Source organism: Nothobranchius furzeri, chromosome 5 (genome assembly GCF_043380555.1).
Source record: "Nothobranchius furzeri strain GRZ-AD chromosome 5, NfurGRZ-RIMD1, whole genome shotgun sequence".
NCBI classification, from domain to species: Eukaryota; Metazoa; Chordata; class Actinopteri; order Cyprinodontiformes; family Nothobranchiidae; genus Nothobranchius; species Nothobranchius furzeri.
The window spans coordinates 78,839,220-78,848,039 of NC_091745.1; positions in this window are offsets into that span (position 1 = coordinate 78,839,220).

Here is an 8,820-nt window from a genome sequence, read left to right on the forward strand (position 1 = left end):
TGAGCTCACCTCCAACGCTGCACAAACAAGGGATTAGAGGCATTCCAGAGGGTGTTTCTGTGTCTGAGTTTTAAATCATTACTGTTTACCTGGTTTGCTGACAGATTCCTGAACGGCCTCTGCTCAGAGAAATAAAGTTAACATCCTACAGGACTGATAAGCTAACAGCTAGTCTGAAGTGTCTACTTAAAACGGCTGCCATCTTTAAAGACCAAGTTCAGTGAGAAACTATTTTTACATGTAATTTTTTAAATATAATCAGTAACTGAGTGTTTCATGCAGGCTGAACATGAAGATAGTCTCCTACACCTATCTCCTGCATTAGCTTCTGATAGAAAACAGACGGTGAAACTCTAGGATTAGAAAATCCTGACAGATCTACGTCACACTGTCACCAACATTCGTGGACTCGCCCATCTTGGCTTTCGACGGGGAAGGCTGTCGTTGGTTTAGCGTCCAGGAAACAGCAGAGAACGTCTCTGCTAGTAGACGCTAACCGTTAGCATTAGCTACTCCACCACACAGCAGAACTCCTCCAGGCTTTTGTTATTTATGGAGATATAACATCAACGTTGCAGAGCAAACAGAGTCAGTGGTAGAGTCGTGTTGCTGTTAGCCAATCAGAGGAGAGATGTCCAGATACCAGGAAGTAAGACTCCGGATCCTGTTGTTTTCTTCACCTCTGCTCTGGCTCGCTTCTGAAACGAGCGCCAGAGCTTTTTTTTCCTTCTGAGGATTCAGTGAAACTACAGACCTCCGCCGATGTGTTAAAATGGGTGAATTTGGTTTTTAACGACTCAAACCAGTTGATGTGTGATTCATCTTATTTTAGAAACTTTTGCATCATTTGATTAAATATCTGATTGTTTCAACAGAAATATTTGGTCTACGTTTGGTAATAGTAGTAATAATAAGGTAATAACGATATTAATGCTTGTAAACAGTCTCAGAATTCACTAATTGATTTTCTAATACAAAACAAACTAAAATGTAAATGTTTATAGAACAAAAGTGATTTAAGGGTCCTGAAATGTAATAATTCCTTTAACGTGTTAATTGTTTTCTGCATGTTTTGCTTTCCATCCCTGTTGTTTTTGTGTGTTTTGTCTTCTCGCTGGAGTTCTGAAACTCAACCGTCTCCACTCTGATCCTGTGTGACGTTTTATCTTCGTATGAAACTCGATGCGGACGCCTGTGTAATGATAGATGTTAATTACATTTAATTAAGGACCATAAGACATTACAAATTCATATCTAGTATGAATTCCATCTTGTGGACACTGGGTTATTTAAATCAGAAGATTGGATCTTTTTATTGCAGGGACTTTAAAATTACACTTTGCATTAACTGAGAGACAAGAGAAGAGAGAGAGAGACTTTCAAACGTTTAAGGAAATTTATTACTAAATAATTTTAAACAGTTTAACAAGACTAACTCTCTAATGATGGATGTTCTGTTGGAATGAAGTGTGAGGTGAATGGTGTGTGTGAATGATGTCAGATTCAGAACCTTCGCATCCGGAGAAACAAAGTCTGAGTGGGAGATGATGTTTTGCTCCTAACTGATCAGAGTTTGAGACTCGTAGTCATAAACACATGAGACGCCATTTGTGTCGCATCCACATACCCTCAGTGAGACCTCCGTACAGATCCGGATGCCAGGTCCACGACCCTCCTCTGGTACTGGAGCCGATGGTACAGCGTCGACAGCACGACAAACCAGTCTTTGGATAGTCTCCAGGTAAAGAGCGACAGGTGGTTCACAGCGTCAAAAAGGGACCCTCCTTGGGTCAGCGAGTTCAGCTTTTATTCTGAAAGAACCGTTGTTGGTTGGTAACAACGACAGATTTTTCCCAGCTTGATGGTTCTCAGCTTAAAAAGAGAAGTACAGATGGCCGGTCCAATACTTCGCTTAGGTGAACTCGGTGAGATCTTGAGAGCTGAACTTAAGATGGTGTTGGAACTGTTTTATTAATCTGGATGTTTTTGATTCTGGACGAATCAAAGCTGACAGATTTAATAAACACCACAGAGACTCGCCACGCTTCAGACTAGGAAGGTTCTGATTGGATCAGTACAGCAATGTGTCATATGATTATTTACCTAAGTGTATTAGTGTGTCTAGTGAACTAGATTAAAACATATTAATCATAATATTGTGATTTCACAGATCGGTCACATTGTATTATTGACTAACAGTTGTTTTGATTAGCTGTATTGAAAATAGAGTTCTTTGATTTAATAAAAGAAAAGAGTCTTCATCTTCTGTCTTCATTGCTGGAAAGTAAACAGTTTAGAAGCGAATGCATGACCTTGAGGCTGTTTCATGCACTCTGGCGCTGTGTCAGAGGCAACTGTGGAAAAGGTTGAATAACCTTTGAGGAATAGCTCCTTCAGCACGTTACACCTGAAATATGCTGTGTTGTTGGTTTTTTTGGCTCTCACCTGTTGCTGCAGAGCTGTTTTCGCCCGTCCGGCTGAGATAAGCATCACACACCTGCTGTTTGTTGACTTGCTCACGTTTTTTATTTTCTTTTAGTCCCAGAGCTGAACCTGTGAGCCGACGACGGCAGCAGGTTACAGAACGGTTCTGTTCAGTCATTGGTTCGCTTTTGTCTAACAAATGTGAGGATTTACCCAAAAACTCTGGACTCCGCTCCGAGCGTCTGCCTTACTTCCAGGAGGACCCGTGGGGCAAGGCATGCTGGGAAAGGAATGCTCTTCATAACTACGAGATGTTTGTGTGAAACGTGATGATTTATGGGGGAAATGATCGATTATCTACACATTGGTTAACACCTTGGATGTTGGAAAAAACATTTTCATCACTTAAGGAATTTGTTTCTGAGCAGCACCCTGAGGACACGCTTCACAAGTGAATGAATACGCTTCTGATTTCACAAAAGCACCCTCTCGCCTCCCACGATGCTTTTGTGTGACGGACCAAAGCACGGATAATAGGTTTGGTGTTTCCTGCGGGACCTGATCTGGTTTCCATGACATCCAGAGTAACCAGACCTGCACAGCATCAACCTGCTGCTTCACTACAGCACAGGTGGACATACTTTCCACGGGCGGGTCCGAGTTTCCAAACGCTACTAGCGCTGATTAGCCAACAGCTTGGGTGTGTGTAGCATTTAGACATGGTTTGTGGTTATATTTAGCAGCCTTTATCAGTCTGAGGTGTTCCCATCAACCTCCGGGGTTTAGAAACACAAGTCTTCCAGGCTTGGACACAATAAATCACAAGTGCCTCCACTGGTTCTGTGGGAAATAACTGAAGTTTAGGTACGTCAGTGCTATAAATAGCTGTGATCCGTGGTTTTCAGAGAGGACGACACCCCCACATGGTGTTTCGTTCAAGTGAAGTCATTCTGAAAATGAGATGTTTGCTTTCAAACTGCTGTTTTCTCACCAGATACGAGATTAAAGGTCGGGCACAAAGCCCAGCAGGTGAGATTCTTTCCAATTTGATTTGAGAGTGTTTTTTTTTTTGTTTAATTTCAAAATAAAAGACATTTTGAAACAACATGACCACCGTGCTGGAGCCACAGCCCTGATGATGGAGAAACACCTTCCTGTAAAACACTTGGGTCATCAGTCATCGCCGCGTTTCATCGTTGGGTCGCGGCCTTTTGACTCTGCCGCCATTTTAAACCCAAGAATCTGCTCTAAAGTCACAGTGAGGATAAGAAACCGTTACCTTCTAACGGCACGGTTGATGGTTTTAGATCGTTGGTGTTGATTTAAACAGCTGACGTTGGTGTTTCCACCACAGCTGCTGCAGAAAGCTTCTGGTCCTCGGTCCTCCAGACTTCGTCTCTTTTTGGACTTTGCCAAGACGTCGGCACGTCACGATCGTTTCGGGAGTGACGTCACTGATCAGCACTCACGAGGCGTCCACCAACATTAATAATGTAAAAGTTTATTCCGGCTTTATTAATAAATGGCCTGCACTTCTGTATCAGAGGACTCCAAAGCGCTTTACACACACCACCCACACCCTGGTGGTGATGAGCTTCAATGGAGCCACAGCTGCCCCTGGAGCGCCACCGGTCCCTCCGAACAACAGTGCCTTGCCCAAGGACACAACAGCAGGTCTGCTGGGATGGATCCTACAACCCTCCTACCGAGCTCCTGAGCTACTGCTGCCCCACATCGCTCAGGGACCCGGGAGATCAGCTGCGGTGTCAAAAACAGCCATCCATGCCCTGAAGACTAGCGTTAACCAGAGGTGTGACCAAGTCACAAGTAAGTCACACGTCTGAAGTCAAGTCCAAGTCGAGTCCAAAGTCAATGATGTGGAAGTCCAAGTCCTTAACTTTGAATTTTCAAGTCATAATCAAGTCATCTGTCCACCTTCTATTTAATGACGATGATAATAAATTCCAGAATAAAAGCTTCTTAAAGCTTCATTTATTCACTCAAACAGCAGAAAGTGCAACTGAAACAAAGAGCTGCTGCATTCAGCGGTAAATCAAACCCAGAACGAAGGATGATGCGTGATTTTTGTCCGTGTCGTGCCACTTTTGTGCTAAAATATCAAATATGCTCAAGTCATCATCGAGTCAACGGATGCAAGCCGATTCAAGTCATAAGTCTTCATAGATTTTCTCAAGTCAAGTCAGAAGTCATTAAAATATTGACTCAAGTGTGACTCGAGTTCAAGTCATGTGACTCGAGTCCACACCTCTGGCATTAACGCTGCTTATTTTCTTCTTGTGACGTCTGCTGATATCGTTTCCCTCTCAGTTACAGCCAATCAGCATGAGTTGCCCACAAGTCCCGCCCAGGTCGTTCCTAGAACTTATCCAAAACAAAAGCACCGTTGGTCCCTGAATGTGGTTCTTTTGGGCTGGCCCGGTCAAATGCAGACTCGTGTAGGCCACGAACGTTCTGATAGAAGAAACAGGCCTAAAGTACATTTCACAGACAAAAGAATTTTTATTTATATGGCACCAAATCACGACTAGAGTTGTCCCAAGACTTGTTGCTGCAATGGAGAGGAAAACTTTTAACAGGTGTGCATCCTGGAAACGGGGTTGAAACTAAAACAATTCAGCATTTATAATTTAGGTTTGCTGTACCTGATGTCTGACTCACCTGCTCCAGATGTGGGTGTATAAACACCGGCTGGAAACGGCAGCCTGATCCCTGGATCAGTGTGTCTGACTGTGGTCAGGCGTGTGTGTGGGTGTGTTTGTGTAGATGTGTCTCTCTGCAGGAGCCTCATTTCAGGTGATAACTCAACCATAAAACACCCACGGAGACCAGCGAGTCACACATTAGCTTGACCTGTTTACAAATTAAATCTTTTCTGAGAAGCATTGATTTCCCGCCTCAGCGTCCGTCTCCTGTTTCAGATTTCCTCGGAGTCGTCCCTGGCGTGGATCTCTGAGCTGCTTGTGTGTCAGAAGCTTCTAATGCCTTCAGAGTCTTTATCCACTTTGAGCTCTGCTCCGACCTCAGTCAGCAGCTGTCGGACAAAAAGCTCGGTGTAATCTTGTCCCTGAGCTGACTTAAACATGCCGGTCTGACTGTGACACGGCTCTGCCATCGTGCAGAATTAGGTATTTACATGAATCGGTCAGAACGTCGTGCATCTGCATCGTCCGCTTTGATTGTCTATTTTAGGGGTTTGCAAACTTTACGATCCAAAGATCGAATCTGAGACCATGGTTCTCGACCGGAAAAGGGTGGCTTGCCAACTCCGGGTCGGGGGAGAGTTCCTACCTCAAGTAGAGGAGTTTAAGTATCTCGGGGTCTTGTTCACGAGTGAGGGTAGGAGGGATCGGGAGATCGACAGGCGGATCGGCTCGGCGTCTGCAGTGATGCGGACGCTGAGCCGATCTGTCGTGGTGAAGAGGGAGCTGAGCCAGAAAGCCAGGCTCTCGATTTACCGGTCGATCTACGTCCCAATCCTCACCTATGGTCATGAGCTTTGGGTAATGACCGAAAGAACGAGATCGCGGATACAAGCGGCCGAAATGAGTTTCCTCCATAGGGTGGCCGGGCTCAGCCTTAGAGATAGGGTGAGGAGCTCGGACATTCGGGAGGGACTTGGAGTAGAACCGCTGCTCCTCTGGATGGAAAGGAGCCAGTTGAGGTGGTTTGGGCATCTGGTCAGGATGCCTCCTGGACGCCTCCCCGGGGAGGTGTTTCGGGCATGTCCTGCTGGCAGGAGGCCCCCGGGTCGACCCAGGACACGTTGGAGAGGTTACATCTCCAATCTGGTCCGGGAACGCCTTGGGGTCCTGCCGGAGGAGCTGGTGGAGGTGGCCAGGGAGAGGACGGTCTGGAGCTCCCTAGTTGGGATGCTGCCCCCGCGACCCGGACCCGGATAAGCGGAGGAAGACGACGACGATCCAAAGAGCTGTTTTCCCTTCACGTCCAACAGAGTAAAACCTGCTCAGGGCTGCATCTGATGCAGACCTTTTGGAAAATGTGTGAGAAATATCTCAGAAAGAAGGTTAGGGTTGGTGAAAAAAGGTTCTCAGAATATGAGAACAAAGTCAGAAATCTGAGATAAAAATCAGGATTCGGACATTTCTGAGAGAAAAGTCAAGATTTCCTCTTTTGTAAAAATCAAACACGTTTTTGTTGCTATTATTAGGTTTTTAATTTAAGGGGGGAAACTTTAACATTAAAAATATGGATTTTTTTCTATGGGATATCGACACAAATGATGCAAAAAGGAATAAAACATAAATGGACCTAAAAACTGGTGCTTTAGTTAGAAATTTGATGTTATTCCATGAAATAAACTGAAAAGCAGCTTAAAACTACATTTTATTGTAACTGTGGAACTATTTAAAACATGAGTTTATTAGTATTTAAAAAAATTCAAGCATGGGTTATTGGCAGTAGCATAAACGAGGGGTGGCAAGGGGTGGTAGCTGGACACCCCACTGGCTTTTTTTCTAAAATATTTGTGTTTTCAATTCTGATGTGTGTTGGATGAATAATGCTTTCTATGAAAATGAATGAAGGTGCACATATTGCATCACTACAGACTAAAATTTCCTTGAGTTTTTACAAGGATCCATTCTGTGTGCCACCCCAAAGCTTTTTCTGCCCCATGGCCACCCCTACAGCACTCAAGCCACAGGTTTCAGACCCCGAGTCCATTTTCTACAGAATGTTTGTGAAGCAAGCTCACAGAGAAACAAAACAAACAGCATCTATAAAGTTTATTGCATGTCATCATAAAACATTCTTGTGAGTTGTGAAACCTCATGTCCCAAACTAGCGATGGGTACCGAATTTGGTACTTTTGAAGGTACCGACCAAATTCCACACTAAAGACTGAGCACCAGTTCACGTAATTTGAAACGGTGCCTCGTTTCGGTACCCGTCCTTCATAAGGAGAACTTGCCTAGACAGCTGCGCATGCGCAAGAGCGTTACGTTGGTCGCTGAGAGCGAGTTGTAAACAGAGCAGCATGGTAGAAAGAACGCACGCTAACGCTTGGGTCCACTTCACTAAATGTGATGGTTAACTGGGTGATGATGAAACCAGCGACAACGATCTAAGTGAGACATCCTCATCTTAATCTGCTCCGGTAGGTAAATAAAATGTTTAAGATGACGCTAGCTTGATATGTTAGCTTCCGTTCCGCTAATGGTGCGTTCGCCTTCTCTTCGGAATTCCGAATTTCCGACTAGAAGAACATGAACGCGCTCTAAAGTTTGGCTTCACTTTACTAAATGCGACGGGTGATTGGGTGAAGATGGAACCAGCGACAACGATCTAAGTGTGCGGCATCATCATTTTAATCTGCTCCAGCAGCTAAATAAACTGTTTAAGATAACGTTAGCTTGATATGCTAGCTTCCATTGCCACCATTGTTATCAGCTAATGGTGCGTTCGCTTTCTCCTCGGAAATTCTAACTTCCCAGTAGGAAAAATCAAATGAAAAAAGATGGCAAAAGGAATGAAGATACACAGTAAATTTAGTTCACAGTAAAGATGTTTGCTTCAGTTTAATTATCAGCTTATAAAACTACAAGGACCATGTTAAAATACAAACAGTTGTATGTTATTTATCGTGATATTTATCAAATATGGTTATATATTGAGAAAAATATATATTTCATTATAAAAGAGAATTAAAATATTAAACACTCAAAAGTATCTAAAATTGGTACCGTTAAGTACCGGTATCGATTCCTAGGTACCAGGAATTAGTACCGAATCGATTCAAATGTCAAAGGTACCCATCCCTATCCCAAACACAACATGGCTGTAGGGGTGAGGCATTACCCGACTAAAACCCTTTTGGTGACTATTATGAGCGCTCTGATGTAAGCATGTGCTGTTTCTCTCCCTTTATCGCTTTAATTGTTGAAACAAATTAAAGGAGACGTTTTGAGTCCATTTCTAAAGACACCCCAACAGCACTAATGAGAGAGGAGACCCCAAACCCAGCAGCACCACAAAACCAGAACTTTTTCATTTATAAGTTAAAGAAAACGGGTTCAGAGAGCTAAATATGCGCTAAATGAGCTTCATCTCAAAAGTAGATTTACACAAGAACCACCTTCATACAAGAAGTTCAAACTCCAAAGTGACGAACCGAAACAAATAAAGCACTTTTTGCTTTATTGCATTGTCTCGCTTCTAAAACACTCCAAAATAAAACCCGCGTGGCTCTATGAGTGATGTTCCGTCAGCGTTAGCTAACCGGCTAAGTCTTGGATAAATAAAGGCGGGGCTGAAGCGACCTGACAGGCTTTTGAAAGTTATGAATTATTTTGACAAGCTGGGGATGTAGTGGAGGTTTAACAACAAAACGGCCTTTAAGTCTCGGGGTTTTGGCCG